Genomic DNA, 19,571 nt, shown 5'->3' on the forward strand with positions numbered 1-19,571 from the left:
TTCAGCAGGCCTTGGGCCAGCTGAGATCACTTCTCTTAGGGAAGGGAAATGGTCCAAATGGTCCCTAGCACAGCCAGGTCTGCTCCAGGTTATATCTTGACAGTCTCAACTTATCCAGTTCTTCCTTTATACCCTTGCTTGCCATGGCACCATACTGGCATGTCAGCTCATCACTACTAGAGCGAAACACCAGGAGTCTCAGCAGGACAATTTCTAGCAAAAATACCTGCTTCAGATCCAAGACAGAATTGTAACAAAAGCACAGCTGCTTACAGCCTCCCATGCTCTCCTGTAAGCCCCGGCAGAGTGGGCAGCCCTGCACCATTTACCTGGATGTCACCATACCTGCACTCTGCAGCCTGGGGACCCTCCACTGCAGGTGGCCACAGGAGTGACACAGAGACAGGGTAAAATGCAAATACTTCACACATTTAAGCATCGTCCAGAACACTATTTCCAAAATTTAACAGGGTTAAAAAAATAAAATAAACTCAAGGCCTACCAAAGTTAAAAGAATCAAAACAAGATAAGCACCAAACCAGCTGTAATCAGGCCTTCTAAAGAAAGCAAACTGAAGTATCTCTCAAGTGCAGAACAGAAACTTTAGGTCCTATCAGTGTTTATTCAGTCCAAGGTCTTTATTCAGCATCAGGCACACTGGCATTTTTTAAAGGCTTTAATCACTTTCTTCTTTTGGATTTTGGCACCACTCAAATCTGTCTAGACACATCAATTTTACAAAAACCAAGCCCAACACACTATTCAGGTAGAGCAACCCAAAGCTTAAGAGGAACAAGATGCATAAAAGGGCCACTCTTTGAAACAAAACAAGCATTTAGTCCACACTGTAAATTAATGTGAAAATTCAGTTGAAAGGGGCAGAATTCAGGGCTTCAAAATGGAAACAAAAATATCTGAAATAAAAAACACCATCTGAAATCACAGTCCCTACACAGCAGGGACTAACCAACTGGGCTTCTAACATACTGCTAAATTTCAGAAAAATTAATTCTTGGATAACAGTTCAAATCCCAACTTTAATATCAAGTGATATGAGATGCTACATTATTGCAAAAAGACACTAAAGGACAAAATAAATTCAAGTTACCATTAGAAAGAAATCAGGTAAAATCCTCAAACAGCTGTAAACAGCATCTGATGGGACAAGTGCTTTGGAGATGTACCTTCCTGGAGCCTTGTATACCTCATCCTTCCTGAGACACAGTGCAAGCATTAACATATTAGAAAACTTGCTGATCCCTTGCATCACAGCTGAAAGAATATCAAGAGTTCAGACTAAACAGCAGCGTTCAATCCACCATCTCTGGAACCAAAATCTCAATAAAGAAACTAGATAAGTAAAGAAGTAGCAGAACAAATGTTACACGTTAGCAAACAGGCCAGCAATGACCACGTAAATCCACCAGACACCGGACTTGTAAAAGACAGAACACAAGCAGTAAATGACAACACCTCTTCATACATCTTAGTTTGGAAGAAACACCTGTAACAGCATAGCAGCAAGAAAAGAAAAGAAGAAATTCCTACTGCCACTCAAGAAACAGGTAAACAGACTGTACTCCTAAGCTTTCTCAAGTTTACTTCACTCTCAAGATCTGAGACAGCTGATCAGTTCAATCTCACAGGGTAAAAAATATAGGGAAAAAACCCAAAAACAAATCTCCTACTCCCTCATTACCTCCACCTATGGACCTCCTCATCCCAAAACATAAAAATAATCCTTGCTGCTGCTGCCTCCAGCTCAGCCCGTGCCCACCCCCCGGGCAGTCGGGCTGTTTTCCTTTCCTCAAGCCCCGAAAGCAACTGATCCCGCTCCAGCTGGGACCTGGGGAACTGCGGCCACAGCCACCCTGCAGACCTCCTCTCGGGGCCGCGCCGCTGTGCGGAGGGCCCGGCAACCCGGGCGTCGAGGCGACGAGGCGCCGCCACCCCGCGCCCTCCCCTCGGGCCGGGGCCGCCTCCGGCCCCCACCGGCACCCCCGCCCCGCCCGGCCCCGCCCGGCCCGCAGCCCCACGCCCCCGGTTCGAGCGCCGCCGCCGCGGGGGGCCGGGCCGCGCCCCCGCTCCGCGCCGGGCCTTTACCCCCCGCCCCGGGCCACGGCGGCCCCACGTCTCCGCCAGGCCTGCGGGGCCCCCCGCGCCGGCCGGGCCCCGCAGGGCCGGGCCCAGCCGCCGCCCGCCTCCCGCACCACCCCCGCGGTGGAGCCGCCCCGGCCCGGCCGGGCCCCGCGCCCCGCACTCCGCACCACGAGTGCCCGGCACCGCCACTCACCGCCCGCACTCTGACCCCCGACCCCGCGCTGAGCGGCAGCGCCGCCGTCCAACCGCAGCGCCGCCCGCCGCCGCCGGGGGCGGGGCTTCCGACCCGCCGCGCCCCCTCGCACAGGCGCGGGCCGCGCGCCGCCCCGCGGGGCACGCTGGGGGTCGTAGTTCCCTCCGGCCGGCCCCGCCGCGTGGCCGCGCCTCGGTGCCGCGCCGGCCCCGCCGGGGCCCCGGGCGCCGATTCCCATCCCCCGCGCCCGGCGGAATCTCATCCTCTCCCCGCTGACCCGACTCCTCGTCTGCTCCGGGGCCACCACTTACCCGCCTTGTGTCCTCAAGGGCCATCCCACCGTGTCCCCAGGACACCTCTCCCAACTGCTGTTGCTTCCATGCTTGTGTGTTCACTCATCTCTCTTAGCCTTAACCTGTGTCTGAGCCGTGCCTGGTCTTTGCTTGACACCCCTGAGCTGTGGCACCTCCTCCGCACTCACATGGCTGGCACCCTGAGCCAGGACAGTCAAATCTCTCTGGATGTCACACCCTGCAAGGGTTGCGAGCCTCCGTCCCTGCCAACTGTGCAGGGAACAGTTGCCAGGGCTGTGCTGCTACCGGACAGCATGGCAAGGAATACTGGAACAGGCTGCTCAGGGAGATCGTGGATTTTCCCTGTCTGGAGACATTCAAGACCCGCCTGGATGATCTCCAGAGATCCCTTCCAACCCTAACAATTCTGTGATTTTCTGAACTTTAGTGCAATGATACCTAATCTTTAGCCTACTGACACAGCCATAACTCATGGAATCTCAGCTGCAATGACGAGCTGTTCTAGCTGGGGCCATTCCCTGCGTTGCTTCCTTCCTTGCTCCTCACATTAACTCACACCTCCACACTTCCAGCAGCTCCTTTGCACACCCCTGATACTCCTCATACGTGTGATGAGCAAACCCAGAGCACTGACTCATGCAAACAGGACTGTGAGGAATTCTAGAGGCTGCCTTACTCTCCTTTGCCAGCAGGCAGGAGCAGTCCTACCTGTCATCTTGCCCTCCTCTTCAAATCATTCCTTATGCCCCTTAAGCCTTTCTCTGGCTCCATGTCTTAAAATAATTGACACAGGTAAGTACCAGAGTACAGAGATCACTGACTGATGCTCCACACAAGGTGGGCTGGCTCCTGACTGAATCTGCCTGGTTCTCTTGCCTTTAGTTGAGTCGCTGGCTCTTCAGGCTGGATTTATCCTTTCCTCTGTTTGTATGTGGCCTTGAACTTGAGAGGCCTGGACCATGAAAATATCATGTCAGAACTATAAAAATACCAGCAGCAAACCATTTAATAATAGTAAGAGTTCATTTAAGCCCTCTTAGATTTGGCATCTCTCAGATTCCCACCCACATAAGCAAGGAAAATGTGAAATTTTACTTCTGAGTTTAGCTATATTGCTGTGATTTGTCAAGTCTTTGGTGACTGATGTATGATTTGCCAGGTGCCCAGGAGAGTGAATTGAAGGTCTTTGCACTGTGGTGTTCCTTGAGCAATCTGTCCCTGGCCCTCCCTTAGCAGGGATGGAAACTGGCTGAAATTATACTGCAGGCCCAAAGTGCGAAATTTAGGGTTCACAGCCTGCCTGTGTTCCTAAGAGGATGAAAGAGAAGAGGCCTTTCCTCTGCTGACCTCTGCATCGTGCAGTAAAAAGCAATTCCTTGGTCTAGACAAACGATGAATGGCTCATAGGTGTGTGCATATGTTTTCATCAGCCTTGTGCTGTTTCCCAGGTATCCCAGGCAGTACAGCCGGCAGAATTCCTCCTGCCCAGTTTTTTGGGGGGAACCCCTTTTCCCAGCTGAGCTGTCTGCAGTAACCAGGACCCACACCTTGGCTTCTGCCAGCCTCTGTGATCCTTGTGAGACCCATACCCGTGGTCCACTGAAGACTGCAGGACAGCAATGAGATTCCTTTCAGCAGCTGCACTTTCAAAGAGGACCTTTTTGATCTGGCACAACTATCAGCACCCAAACCAGTTCAAAGAGAGCCATGTTTTATGAAATATTGTCACTGTTTCTGTATTGTTCATGTCTTAGCCTATCTTATGTGGGCGTGCATGCCTCAAATGAACAATGCAGGCCACTGAAAATTTCACCTACAGATTAATCTGGCTCACTCGAGGCTTCTGGAAAAATAAATGAGGGTGATCAATAGATATCCTGTGGTGTGCCCATCAATGCACATGGCCCCTGTAGCATCCTCACTGGGAACAGCTCCCCTCCCCAGGGGACTCTGCCAGTAAAAGTAGTCAATTGCCATGGGGCCCTAGGCAAGGAATGCTGACAAACTGGGTTATGCAGGTGGGGAACAGTGGTCAAAAGGGCTGATAGTTGCTCATTAGGACCACCTTATTTATTCCAGGTAGCACAGCCCATGTCAATCCCGTGACCCCATTGCCTCAGGACCAGCTCTAACAGAGAGCAAGTGAGCATGTTTCAAGAGTCACTCTGGTGTCTTAATTGCTTGTCCTACTTTAGAGATTTTGAGATGGCTGGAAGAAGCCCATAGGAAATGGGGTCCACACTGGGGCAGTGTCTGCTCTGTCCTAATTTACATGAAGGACTATCTTCAAACCTTGGGTGGAAATCATCTCATACTCCAGCTGTGACCTTCTCTCCCTCTGCTGCTGCCAGCAGATGCAGCATCCTGGTCTACAGTTACCTGGAGTTTTATTTGTTTTAAAACCCTAACAGTTTCTTAACAAAGTCTCATCTGATTCAGCACAGATGTTAGGCCACCACTGGGCCGATGGATGGACAGAGCTCCATTAGAAAGTAGCAAACCAGTGGGGCAGGGTAAGGCAGAAAATACAGACTAAACCCCCCTGACCCCAAGTGGCAGCTGCAAGGGATCCTCTGTGTGAAGACAGGGCTGAGCTTATCCTAACCCAAGATGAACTATCAGGTCTCTGCCTGCTGCTGGGTCAGCACAGAGGAGGAGGGACATTCCCCAGTCCTTCTCCCGGTCCCTCCCTCCCAAGGGTCTATGGAATGCAGCTCCTTTTAAAGCAATAGGATTTACATTATTATGGCACAAAGAAACATCAGATAATTTTAAACGCAGCTCCGTTAATACTGTTCAGCTGCTTATGCTGAGTGAAACTTTTAAATGTCTTATAATACACATGACAAGTAGTTTTGTATCACTGTTTTCTACTTAACAAGTTAATAATGTGCCAACCCAAATCCTTCAGTTACTAACACCACCGGTGGGACTCATTAACCAACGTGAGTACATATTTAAGGGAATACTAATATTCACAATGTACATTTTTATATTCACGTTGTCATTCTTGAAACCACAGCTCAGTTCATGTGTTCTGTTGAAACATTTGTTTGCAGAGGATTTCTCTCTCCCTTTTCCTCTAAACACAGAGACTATCACTGGGGTATCATTCTGGTGAATGATATTAATGACAGCCTGTCATCATGGAAAGCTATTTCTAGCTGTCAATTAAAGGGTGTTTTGAAAGAAAGCAGCTCATTCAAACCCCGTGGGAGCAAGTGTGTCTCATTGTTTGACAGTGACCCCCTTGATGAATTTGGGAGCAACAGCAGTTCTGTGGGGCTCGGAGCTTTGCAGATGCAGCACAGGGCTCTTGGATGACAATGACATGGAAATTTTAAAGGTGCTGATGTCCTTAGCAAAGAAAAGGCAAAAGAGTATTTCAGATGATAAAGGCAATCCACAGGTAGGAGTATTGGTCAGGAAAGAAGTCCCAGGGATATTGAGCCATTCTCCTCCATCTTGAAATATAATTTCCTCTCCAACATCCCAATTTATCAACCTCCATCTTCAAATATGTCTTTTTACTTGCCCATGCTAACCCAGTAGAAGGCTTCTTCTGCTTTTCTCTACCTGATAGATGGAAAAACCTCTTAATTCTCAGATAAAATGTATTTATAGCTAGTTTACTCTAATTCACTCTGAAAAAATGATTCTTTGATTTAACTTGTTGGCTTCTTTCCTTCTCCTGGTGTATTCATAGGCAGCTTTCAGATCCCAATCATTTTTGCCATCTTTGCTTTGGTGGCCTAAACGAGCCATTTTTTTCTTGTGTCTCCTTAGCATATTATCTTTCCATTTCCCACTCCATCTTAGTAGACCTCCTCTGCACCTGCTTCAGTTTCAATTAAATTTTCTTGAGCACGAGTGCCCAGACTGGTATGTGGTATTCCTGAGCTGGGCTCCAAGGCCTCATACAATATATGTCACTTTGCCCTATAAATATCACTCATATAAACATGCTTGATTTCTACATTTCCCCCCTCAACAGGGTGGTCCACTCTCAGGGCTTTCTCTTTCCTTTTATTTTCCTAAGCACTCCTTGCGCAGTAATAAAAATGTACAGACTCAGTGGGGATCTGTTTTAACTTCAAATGTGCTGATTCAGTTCAAAAACCATTAATTCAGCCAGAATCAGGGCCATGGGGTGGAAATCCTTTTCCAGTTAAAACAGAGGTGAGAGGGACAGCCTTTGGCAGGCTAGGAAATAAAATGCATTAGAAAAACATTGCAGGACATCAGAAAGTGTCTATTGACTGGGCTATGTTAACAGAGGACAAGGGGGTCTTGGACATTTCACATCAGGATGGGATGTCTCCATAGGAGATCTGCTTGGATTTGAGCAAACGTCTGGGGTTTGGTGCATGGGAGCATTTTATTTCTCTAGTCTGTGCTTTGCTGGAATGGTCAGAATGGTCCCTGTTGGACCTTATATTGACTGAGCATACAAAGCTGGTCAGATAGGCTGGTCCTGTTTCCAAAAAGTCCCACTTTAATCATGAGTGCAAGAAGATGCAGTGAAATGCAAAGCAAACATAAACAACTGTGTTGCTTGGGCTGTAGATCAGTACTCTTCCCTTTTGTGTGGGTCCCAGTGAATCCAGCTTTGGCCCCTCAGTCCCCTTTGTATGTGGGGTGAGGAGAAAAAACTACACGTGTCAGGAAGGCATCAGCACCAAAACACAAAATAAAATGACCCATCAGCAAAGGATTTCCCCAAGATATTTGACCAAAGGAAAACATAGCCTGAACATCAGGAGAAATTTCCTAAGGGTATGATGCATTAAACTGTGGGATCACCATCCGAGAGGAGCAGTGGGAACCGTGAAACCAGCCACTTACAGCACTGTAAAATGTCCCATTGGTGCCAGCGTGATTTCAGTTCAAGGGAGCTGCACTGAATCATCTACCATGCCTTTTCCAACTCTTGCTCCTAAAAATCAGACCCAAGAAGTACAAAGAAAGAAGGGCAAACAGTGATGTCAATTTGCCAAAGAAATACAAGCTTTTCTACATTATTGTATGTCGTAAAACCCTTGTGCTCCCACTGTATACTTAATCTTGATATTCCAATGCCATCCACAAAGAAATTCAGGCTTAACCTTGGTAAAAAATATTGTGCAATTGGGTGCAGTTTATTCTTTATATTTTAATAGCTATAGCAAAACTCCATTGCTAACTAGTAAAAAAAAGAAAGAAGAAAAGAAAAAAAAAAAGGAAAAGTTGAATGTGTTTTACAGTTATGTCGTCATGGGAAAGCTGTATTTCAAAGTGAGGGCATCAACAGCAGTGAAACGGGACATTTTAAAACATTTTAAACATTTTAAATGAGATGTTAAAAAAAAGAAAAAACCACTTCACCAAAATCTCTTTGCCAGTATTTTAGCTAATAGGGTTGCAGTGTATAAAGGAAGGGTTCTGACGCCTGCACAGGCCACCCAATACTGAGCCGCTCCTCAAGTGTCTTGAACTCTAAGTGTAAATGGAAAAAACATCTAAAATTAAGCATTTCTCCTGGAGGAACACATTGCTGATAAAGCAAATCTTCCCATAGGACAAGCACACCTGCTGGAAGGTAGAGAGACATTTTTATGTGTGGGATTTTAACTTGAGATAAAGTACTTTTCATGGGCAGTCATATGGAAGACAGCTGGCCAAAAATAATAACAGAGGAATTTGTGTCCCTTGGGAAATTCTGAGGTCTCAAAAAATATGATTTTTGACCTAAGCTGGGACAAAAAGTTTAGTGCTTGGATTTTTTTGTTGTTGTTGTTTAATGACATATTCCCAAATAAAAATAGTGTATTTCTTTTCACTTTACCACTTTGACATTTCTTTTGTTATTACATCATTCTAGAAGCCCAAACCATCCATTACACCACACTGTTTCCTTTCCTCATACTGTACATTACATCGACAGGCATAATCCCCACCCATTTTTAAGATTCCTATTAAACCAGCTAAATGTCTTTGTGAAACTCAATATCAGAAGCAACAAGGATCCCTGCCCTAAGCTGAGGCAACAATGGATTTTAACAATTATTTTTCAAATGTGCCTTTAAAAGATGGACATAAGAGACTAGCGCAGGGGGGGAAGTGCCTGGCACAATCTGAACAGCCCCGGGGAACATGACTGTTCCTGAAAAACCTGAACTAGGCTCTTGGTCTGATGGCTGGCAGGCAAAGGGCCTGGCACAAGGCTTTCATCACTCGTGGTTTGATTTTTGCTGTGGGCAGGGAAGCAAAACTTAGCAAAGAAAAAAATATTTTACCCAGAGACCACTTGGTTTCCCCCCAGCTCAGGAGACCCCATGTTTTAGGCCAAATGCTTGGGGTATAATGTATAACAGGGATAAAACAATACTGTCAGAAAGAGATGAGGAAAAAAAAAAAGTGAGAGAGAGAGAGAGAAACTCCCAGAAATTTCTATTTTTAAAATTAATTTTTAAAAAAATATTAATTTTAAAAATTAATATTTTTAATAATTTCTTAGCAAAAGCTTGGATAATGTTGATACACTCTAGTAAATGTTCCCAGTTACTCCAGTCAGTGTTCTCTGGTAGAAAATTGGTCTGTTGGAAAAAAAATTTACTTACTCTACCATGAAATCTCTTAGGTTCATTATTTATTTGGACTCAGTTGTGATGCTTTGTGCTATGGAAAACTTCATGAATTCAACATTGCTCTAAACTGCCCTACTGAAACTAAATAATTACTTGGATAGCTCTATCCCCTGCTGCTCCAAGTGTCCAGAGGCCAAGTCTTTGAAGTAGTTCCTAAACTCCTGACCAAAGCAGCTCATTTCCCCAAACTTAAGTCTCTCTTTATCTCCAGAAACACGCACCTCCAATGGACAGCTAAATTCACCAGAGAGGGTAGTAGGGGTTTGCTGCCTGGTCTGGGAGTCGGACCCATGCTCTCACACACCTTCTGTCTACACTGCTTTAATTTCCCCACTATCTCCCCCTCTGTTTATTCTATTTTCTGCCTCTTTATCTTTTCTCTCCAGTGTCTGGAGACCCTCTTTCCTTTTCCAGCCTGTCTCTTCCTCCCATCATTTCCCCTAGCTCACTCCTTCCTTCCTTTCTTTCTTTCTTCTTTCCTTCCTTCTCGGCACTCTCCCTGGAGTTTCTATTCTCTCTTCTCTCCTGCCTTTCTTCCATCAGGACTTCCCCTAATGCTGCAAGGAGGTACCTACTCTGCCAGGGGTAGAGAGGAGAAGTACATGCCATGTCCAGAAAAGTCTGAGACACAGACATCCCACTTGCCAGGGGGACCATTCACAAATCCTGCTTCTCCTGCTGCTTTCAGTCCACAGGTACCAGCTGTGTGGATTGTCACGTAGGAGTGGGAACACCTAAGGGGTCCTGGGAGACTCAGCATAGAGTTCAAAGGCTGGAGACCTTGACCTCTGTGCTTGCAATTGTCCTTTGAAACCCAAGAGAAAGAGCCTGTGAAAGTGAGTGGTGCATCCTCCCCCAACATCCTCCTTTGTTACAGCCCTGAAAGTAACTGACCTTGGAAATATCAAAATTTCTTTTCCCCACCAAAATTCTCACTCACATTGGCTGCCATCAGAAAGCACAGCTGAGACCACTGAAATTTATCACACCTGTGACCCACGCTGGATGGCAGGGAGAGCTCCGCCAGCTGAAGAGGCCAGTGTAGTAATGTGCTACCTTATCTCTAGTGCCACTGACTTCAGTCTATTTAATTTTCCCTTTGATTTTAATATAGATTTATTGAAAACAACAGTTATCAAAACAAACTGCACTGGCAAATTGGTGTTCGTCTGTAGCTGTACAAGCACCTATAAAGCTGCCAGCGTATGAAATAAATGGTGCTATATGGGAGGTCAGTTATTGCAATAGAAGTTCCCCAAGGATTTGCACTGGGCAGTTTAATATTTTTCTTATTACCCTCTTTTCTTTTCTACTATTTATGCCTCTCTGTTTAAATTTAAAGCATGCAGCCATCTGCCAAGGCGAGCATCTCTGATGAAATAATCTCTGGTAAACCTTTTCATGAGTGGGCTTCCCTCAGAGTACCAGCAAATACTGTTGTGTCCCACTTAAAATGCAGGCAAATGGAGAGAGGGAGGCCAATTTTTACAAGAGTTTGCCAGCTAGTCCAGCTCATTTTCCCCCCTGCTTTTGAAAAGGTTTGTCCTTACCTCATGCTCCTTGAAAAAACCCTACTGATTAAAGCCTTGCTTCTTGCCATGTTATTTAACCTCCATTTAAATTCCGTGGCTATACACACATCATACCTGGTATCTGTGGGCTCCTCCCTACACACGGTTCTAAAAAAAATCAAATCCAATCATAGTCTAAACCTGCTCATCAGAAGAGATAAAAGGGTTTCAGTACTGATCTCCACATCAGGAGAACACAAATCAAATAACATAACTGTCAAATGAGGAGACGAGGTGTTTAAATGCCTATAGAAACAGGAACTCTAATTACAGAAACATCTATAATGTAACTAATATTATTTACATTAGAGCAATGCTAATCCAGATGAGGGTTAATGTCCCTGCTCCTAAAACATTACAGTTTAAATAGACATGAGGCTGTGAGAGGATGGAAGGAGCATCAGCATGCTCATCCCTGCTTTAAGATCGGGGTTGGAGGCAAACTCCTCACAATAGAAGAGGATGAAAGTGAGCCAAAATATGCAGTAATGAAGATAAGTTTAGTTGCAGCCAAAGAGAGCAAGCAACTTGCTCAGCCTCACACAAGCTGCCTGGGGGGTTGACAGAAAATGAATAGAAACCATGGATGGCCTATATGAGTCTCTTACTCACAACATTACTCAGCAGTGGGTAGTGCTTGTCTCTCACTGAGTCTTGCACTGTGCCCTGCAAACATCCAGTTCACTGGGAATGAGCTCCTACTGCCACTTCTTAAAGTCAGGCTGTGGGTTTTCAGACCAGGCCGCTCTGTGTGGACCTTTTTCTTCATGTGAGAGGCACAAGCCATCATTTTGGTGGTTCCAGGGAACAAGGCATCTTGCTTTGGTTGACAGAGAAAGTGTTGAACTGATGGAGAGCAATAAAACTGCTCCATCCCCTGGACTGATTCACTGGTCAACCCATCAATATGCAGACAGCCCATCACATGCTCAGAATTGAACCTTTGGGCCTTTAAGTCTACACCCTGGAGGAATTCACTCCAGGTCAAAATCCTCCTAGCTTTTATCAGTCTGTACCAATTGGGTGGAAAACATGCAAGTGCTTTGTTCTTTATCCACTGTGGTGTCCAGCTGTGGCAGCTGTTTCTCAAATTCACAGAGTGCTGATGAGAGGATATACTCTCCTTCTCCTCCATCCTGCCCCTTCCCAGTTTCTTCTTAGTACGAAAGCTCAATATTCAACACTTGAGTTATAAGCAGTTTAGAGACCACTTGTGGTCCTTCCTGTCTGGCCCAAGATATCCCACTACAACCTAGAGTTAGAAATTATCTGTTTTGACCATATTCCATTTGATGTGAATTACTGAAGTGAGATATAGACAGAAGGAGCAAGTATGAGCTTCTCTGGATAAAGCTATTGCAATATTAAATATAGCCCTGATCTCTCAAGGGATGTCAAACGTTTCTCATCCCCTTCAGAAACTTCCTGTAAGAATAGCAGTCCCACACACCTAAAATGAGACAAAAATCTGCATTTGGAGGGAAGGGATCCACACAATTTGGCACTGGACTCAGCAGATTTCCCAAGGCTCTGGTAACAGTTCAGCACAAAAGGGAAAGCCAGCAGGTGAGAAACAGAGCATTAACGAGTCTGAATGACACATGCAGCCAGACTGTCTGCTTTGCTGAGAATTGATGCCATCCCTATTACTGGAAAAATCCTGTAAGCATGCTTCCCTAGTGCTCGGCAGCTTATTGCTATGGGTAGCCAGTTTCTTGTCATGGCTTAGAGATTCTATGAGCTGGTGTAAAAAGGCTTGCTGTCCCCAGGTTTACTGGTGGAGGCAGTTACTGCACAGCCAGAATGTGCTTCTCCAACCAATGCTTTAGGATTCTGCAAAGTAGCAACTGTATTATTAACACTCTGGCACAGCTATAGAGACTGTCTTCTAGAGAAGCTCACCATTATGTCTCACTGCTGAGCATCAAATACCAGACAAGGGAGAGAGAATCACATGAACAAGACCTTCTGAACCTGCACAGAGGGAGCACAAGGATTTCCACAGATGTCCCTCTAGGAGTCCAGGGTCGAGGTATTTAAGTTGGACAATTTATTCTTACCATCTCAAGGAAGAGTAAGTGGGAAGACTGGGGACAGTGGCCACTGGAGAGAAGAACTGTGCAGTTTAGGACAGCAGCCTTGGGGCAGGCACTGGATGGCTGAAGGAGTGGATCCAGACAGGGAGGGACAGCAAGTAAGGATCTGCTACAGAAACAGTTGACAAACAGAGTTCTAGAGCACTCCCCTCGTTTCTGCTAATATTCCCTCTTCACTCTCACTCTCCATTTCTTTTCATTTCACTCCTGAAGTGTCTTATAAGGAAAGACACGTAATTTGCCTCTCCTGGCAGAGGAGATTTGACACACACGTGTGGTTTCACGTCTTTACATCCCTCTTACATCCTCCACCTACAGTCAGAAGTACCCTGTAGCTATAATGGGTAGGCAGAGCAGGGATGGCAGGGAGAGGAAGGAACAAGAAGAATTGGAGGCTGAGGCAGAGCATCACTGTGAATCATTGCAATTTCCTCTGATCCTGTTTTATCATTGGGGGTGGGAATGTAAAAGATGCAGAACCTGTGTGAACAAGGTCAAATTAAATCACATTTCCAGGCTGGGGAAATTACTTTTGCCTGCAGCAAGAGAGGTGCACAACACGAATGAAGGAGGGGAGGTTCATGCCACCAGGCATGCTGTATCCAGCTATTGCAAGACAGAAGGAATTTATAATTAGCCCACTGAAATATATCCCTGCAGGATTTCACTGGAGGGGGGAATCAGGCCAGTTGAATGTGTAACAGAAATACCAACTGAGATCTGATTCCAAACCTTATGGGAGACAGCTCATCCTTATCTCAATGAACATGTGTTTCTGTCTAATGGGATGACATTACTCAACAGGGTCAACTACCCACATGCTCTGAAGACCTAAGAGAGAGACACTGAACATCTCCAGGACAATTCAAATCTGACAGCTTCAAGAAGATCACTGGGAGAAAGACCCAGATGCTATTGAAGTTTAAGATTTCCTACAAGAGCACACAAATTGTCAGGTCTGTTAACACCTCTTGGTCAAACCTTACCACTGTGTCTCACTGTCACAGCCTGTGAAGGGAGAACAGTGCTGTGTGTGGGTGGCTTGATGAACTGATAGAAGGATGGATGCAAAGGAGTCTCCTGAAAACCAGCCTAGAACACAGGACTGGAAGAAGAGACCTTTCACATACTTCACATACAGCAGGGAGAAATTAATACATGCAGCCTGACTGGATATACATGATGCATTGCAGGCACCTGGGAATTTGTGCATTTGCCTTAACCAACTCAAAGTCTCGCTGCTAACAAAGGAAAGTGGCTGACATGGTGAGTGCAGGTGAAGGCTCTCAGCTGTGAGATGCCTAGTTTGGGGTGTTGCCTTCACATTTTTGAATTTTGAGAGTCAAAAGTGCAGGAGTGTGGAGATGGACCAGACCTAGAGCTCACCTCATCCATGTCTTGCCCCTGGTGTCAGAGGGTACAGCAGGCATGCAAGAAACTTTGCAAAGAAAAACTACATTGGCAGGACAAGACATTCCCTGTGCCAGTTTCCTCTTCACACTAGCTACTGGTCCAACCTGAACTGTATGGGTTTATGCCTCTTCCAAGTTTTATTGTTGTTACTAGCTCGTAAAATTCAAGCTAGTCTTGTTATCTGAATCATTTTCTGAATTACAGTAAATTCTATGTTATTGATTCCATGGGGTTGAGTCTACAGGAAAACTGCAGAAGAAATAAGATGTTCCTCCAACAATCAAGGCAGGAATCTGAGGGGCTGTGTTATGTAGGGCACTGGGACTATATGATGGGATATGAGGCATTTGAACTGAATGGCAGAAAAGGCTAGCTCAAGATAAAGCTGAGCCAAGATAAAGAAATTTTGAGTGTATCAGTTTCTGCACAGGCTCGTGTCTGACAGAAAGCTGGCTTGTTGCATGTATTTGCCTGCTTTAAATAATTTACTGCTAGAGTAATGTGAGCTGAATTAAAGGATGAGAGGGGCAAGAAAACAGAATGGGAAATGCATGTGAGAAGTGACTTGTGAGAAAGACTGGTAGAAAGAAGACAGATATTTCTCAGAGGAAGATAGGTAATTTCCTGGGAGGGGAAATAGTGACAGCCAGGCACCAAGTCCTGGAATTCAGCAGCAGGAGTTTATTTCTGTATGAAATGAAAAAAAATAAAATCCAAAATTTTAAGAAGAGATTGTGAAAATGGGTGCTGAAGTCAGGTTTGGTGACTGAGGTAAGAAGGAGCTGAAGCTCTGAAGCACATCAGCCTCTCAGAGAAGAAAAGGATGATCATGAGGAGTGATGCTCGGTTGGGTTGTAGCACCACCCTTCCTACTGCGAGGACCTTGACGGGTGCTTCAGAGCTGAACTCTCTGCTGGGGCACCACATGTGCTGGGGCAGAGTAGAAGGCAGGTTAGGCAGGTTGGGTGCTCGTGGACAGCATGCAGCCACAGGGACAGGCTCTCCTCGTGCCATGTCCCTGCTGAGACCACACTGCCATGGGACCAGGATAGGGGAGTTCAGCATGGAAGTCCCGAGCCTGACCCAAATCCCCAGGGGGGGATTAGGATTCTGGTTAGGCAGAAACTCCTGCTCCCCCGCCCTGCCACAGGAGGGATTTGCTTTGCTGGAAAGGAAGCTTTGCAGAGTGTTCTGCACAGCACAGAGGGGATGGAGAGGGAGAAATGTTCTGCTCTGCTCTCATCTGAACAGAGATGGGTTTGTATTTCAGCCGGGATTTTTCTTCCTTCAGCTTTAATCTCCAACTCCTATTAAACAGCCAGATCAGTCTAGAGAAAGAAAGTATTTATTTATTTGGTTATTATTATTATTTCTAGAAAGGAATACCATCTCGTTGGCATGACAACGATGCTGTGGGCCACCATAAACACTGGATCATTAGCACCAATGCATTGGGCCATTATGTAGGCTTGGCCATCAGCACGGCTAAGGTGTGTGAGTTTATGGTGCAATCCCATTCATGTGACAGCATGGGAATTATCACAGCAGTCACAGTAGTGAGCACTACAGCTGATGCAGAGGTCCAGCCTTATACAGAATTACTTACTGCATTGGCAGAAAGCATTTTTCCTTTGAAAGAAGGCAGGCACAAAGCATAGGATTGAAGTCCCCTATATTGTGTGGGCTGCCTCACATCTAATGCAGCTCCTGGGATGGACCACAAACATCATAATACTCAGCACTTTAAACTCCTAAACAATATCCTTATGTGTTATGCAGTATTATGAGAAAATGCACATGCATATAAGACACCAGTGTATTTTCTCCTACGAACAGGCAGTTCCCACCACTACAGATGTGCGGAGTGCTCAGCATGGCCCTGAATTACATGCACAATCTGTATGTTCTTGGGAAAGAGCAACTTGTCTTCCTTTTTACTGTAAAGGCCCATTTCAGCTTATATATCTGTAGCAGATATTAATAACAATCATGGTGCACTTGGCTGCTCCAAACTCTGACTGATGAGAGCAGCCCTAACTCACACAAGTTTCCAATTGATTTTATCTCATGTTAAGCTCTAACTAATCACACTGGAGAGCTGCTTTAAAAGCTCACTAGATCTGTCCTGCTCAGGTTTGCTTGCCTGGCTAAAAAGGGGAGTTGGATATTTTTTCCTATCCTCTGCTGAATTGGGCTTCCCCGCTGAATTGGGAAGGGAGGAGGAGGAGCCTGGAGCCAGAGGTTCAGGCTGTGGAAGTAGTGCTCCCCTGCACCCGGCTATGCAGCTTGCTTGGGCCCCAAAAACGAACCCAACATTTCCCCTGCAGTAGAGTCACATCAAACACAAATAAATAAGAAGATCAAAGTGCTGCTCACCCCGTGCACTTTCCATGGGCCAAAGCAGGAGCCACCACTCTGAACTGCTCTCGGACATGGCTCCAGCTTCCCTTGGCTTCTGTGGCACAGTTCAATAGCTCTGCCTTAGTTTTGCTTGATCCCATTAATGACAAAAATGACAAACACATACGCGTTGCCTTTATAGCTATTTCACGCTTTGACATGATCCCGGGCAAGTTACCTATGCTGTCAGCGTGATGGATGGTGCACAGAAGGGGGGTTGGACAGGTGTAGCTCTTCTCATAGGGAAATATTTTTCCACACCATTAGCCTGTGGAACTCCTAGCAACAGGATATTGCTCAGAGAGGGATTTTAAAAAGCCCTGAAAAAAGAGTGGATGCTTGTACAGAAAACAAGTGTCCAGTGCTGTAATCAAATTTTAGGAATAGTTGATAGGAGAGGGTGTTGCTGCATGCATATGCTTAAATCACACACTGTGGCTACTAGAGTTTTGGAGAGAATTTTCCTCAGGAGCCCATGTCCCAGAAGTGCCTCTTTTTGGGCTCTAGCTGTGTCAGGCTTCAGCTGTAGAAATGATAACGTGGTTGATGTTCACATAAGAGCAGTCTTCCTAAAACAGTTGATACAGTTACTTGTCCGACATCTGCCATCAAGTGTACAACCTCTTTTTTGGAGAAGGAATTTTCCAAGGGGAAGGTCGTATAGGAAATTATACTGCGGGACAATGATATATAAAGAATACATAGTACTTGTTTGCAAAATCCCAGGCATGGTGTCCATTCTGCTGAATGAGAGAAGAAAATCTGAAGAAATCACTGAAGAAATTCAGCAATGAGCAAAGTTTAAAATTATACTGGTATCTTGGAGCATGTTACAAAAAGCAAAACCAAGAGATTCTTTTGTGTTAGTCAGGAGACTTTGGAAGAGATCTAGGTGATGGTGATGATGGTGATGCTGATAATGACAACGGTGGTGATGATGGTGATGATGATGATGGTGAAGAAGAAGAAGAAGAAGAAGAAGAAGAAGATTAGTTTATCTCTCAGCCATAGAAAATTTTTGTAGGCTGAAGAAAATTTTCTTACTGCTAGTGATATGAGTCAACAACTCATTTAAAGGACTGTTTTCTCATTCTGGGAAGACTAGTCACCGAGAGTGTGCCAGGTCTAAATTTCAATTTTCTGGCAGACAGTATGATTTCAGCCCTGCCTCTGCCAAATTCTTCCTATGAAGAGAGAGGCTCTGGCAGAGGGCAGCCACAGATGGCTCAGAAGACCAAGAGATCCCATATTAGCTTTCCTGAGCTCTGGGACAATCCTTACAGCAACCACTAGAGTAAAGCCCAGATCAGCTGCTAAGACCAGAATAATGCTCCCAAACTCATAGGTCAACCTTCATCTCAGATGTCCTCGCTAATGGCATCAGAGTGAGACACGGCTAACTGCAGAGCCTCCAAGCTCCTGTCCTCCTGGAGTGTGGCCACCAGCTTAGGGATGCTTAAACCAGGGCCACAGCTCTGACAAAACCAGGGGATAAAATCATTTGGACAGCAGGGACTTCTGGCGCTGGCAGCGCTGCCCAGCACCTCCTTCCCGGAGTGGCCGCTGTGGCAGCGGCGAGGGCAGGGTGGCGGTGGCACGCAGCTGAGACGCGCTGGCTATAGCCAGCAGAGGGCATGGACATTACACACGGCAACCAGCCACCCACACCCCGCTGGGAGCGACTGCCGCCTCCGAGATTCATTGCGGGAAAAAGTTTCGTTTTAATTACTTCAGTAACTCGTTTGCCATCTTTCCCCCCTCCACCCATACTGCAGATGAAGTGTTGCAAGGAATGGCCTGGGTCTAGCTACAGGTGGTGACGGTGCCAGTGACTTCAGGACGTGGTTCCGTAACTGGAGAACTTCATCACTTTCTTGGGGTGTCACTTTTTGGAGCAACGAATAGGGCACAAAACAGGGCAGCTCCCAACAAATGCAACTCCCTGTCACAGGATCCCAGTGTTCTGCAGGTACACATGCAACACAGCCTGCCCTTCGCCTTCTGCAGTTGCTGCGGCAGTTTATCACATTTCTCAATCTTATTTTATACAATAGCAGCTAGAGGACATAATGATGGGTGAGGGGGGTCTCTTGTTTTAAGAATGCACATTGATACTGTAAGAATACAGCAGACTTCCAATCAGGGCACTGCTCACAGTGGAATTTACATGTGTACTTGACTTTATGTATTATTAGCAGTCCTATTGAAATCTGTATGCATAAAGTTAAGTGCATCCAATCAACCCTGTAGGCTCAGGATTGTATATATTAATTTGGACTTCAGTATTTAGAACAGTGTTTGCAATTGGAAGGGACAGCACTGTGATAGCCTGTAACAATCTCAAATTTTGTTTTAATATTAAGTGGAAAAAAACCCCCACAACTGGAGGTGTACCCTATTACTCTTAGAGATGAGCAATACCGTCAAAGGTAAATCAGATGTTCAAAGTTATTTTAAGGTCCAAATAATCAGTGTAGCATATATATTTCAGTGGAAAATTTTCCTATGGGCCTCTGTGCATATCACAGCTCCATAGTGGTGCAGGAGTCCATGTTTATGGATCCATTTTCAGGATCAAAATCCTCATTAGTAATACAGATTAATGGTAATTACAAATATAAATAACTTGAGTGTATCTTCTTATTTTCCTCTGAAGACATTGCTCACAGAAGCTAGCTAAATGCCAGATTTGTTCCCTGAATCCAAGCTGTATTAAGTTTGTGTGTGACGATGCAGTAACATAAAGTTAAATAAAGCTGCCTTTTTTTTTTTTCAAGCCTCAAAACACGGAGCTTGGTTCTCAGCTAGCATAAATTGGACACTGGTGCAGGATTCAGATCCCTTTTTCCATACTAAGA

At 45.6% G+C, this 19,571-nt stretch overlaps 1 protein-coding gene across 2 annotated transcripts in view; it reads right to left on the reverse strand.

Annotated features, from left to right (window-relative positions):
• The window catches only part of ERI3 (ERI1 exoribonuclease family member 3), a 131,230-nt gene extending 128,865 nt beyond the window's left edge, over window positions 1-2,365 (reverse strand). The window contains exon 1 of one of the 2 annotated variants that reach the window (XM_066192696.1): window positions 2,294-2,365. The gene's annotated coding sequence lies outside the window, so the exon portion shown is untranslated. The other variant, XM_066192697.1, reaches the window with a different exon arrangement.
• Window positions 2,366-19,571: the final 17,206 nt, after the last annotated feature.

This window comes from Chamaea fasciata, unplaced genomic scaffold, assembly GCF_029207755.1.
Source record: "Chamaea fasciata isolate MVZ Bird 193981 ecotype frontalis unplaced genomic scaffold, bChaFas1.0.hap1 SCAF_10, whole genome shotgun sequence".
Taxonomy (NCBI): Eukaryota; Metazoa; Chordata; class Aves; order Passeriformes; family Sylviidae; genus Chamaea; species Chamaea fasciata.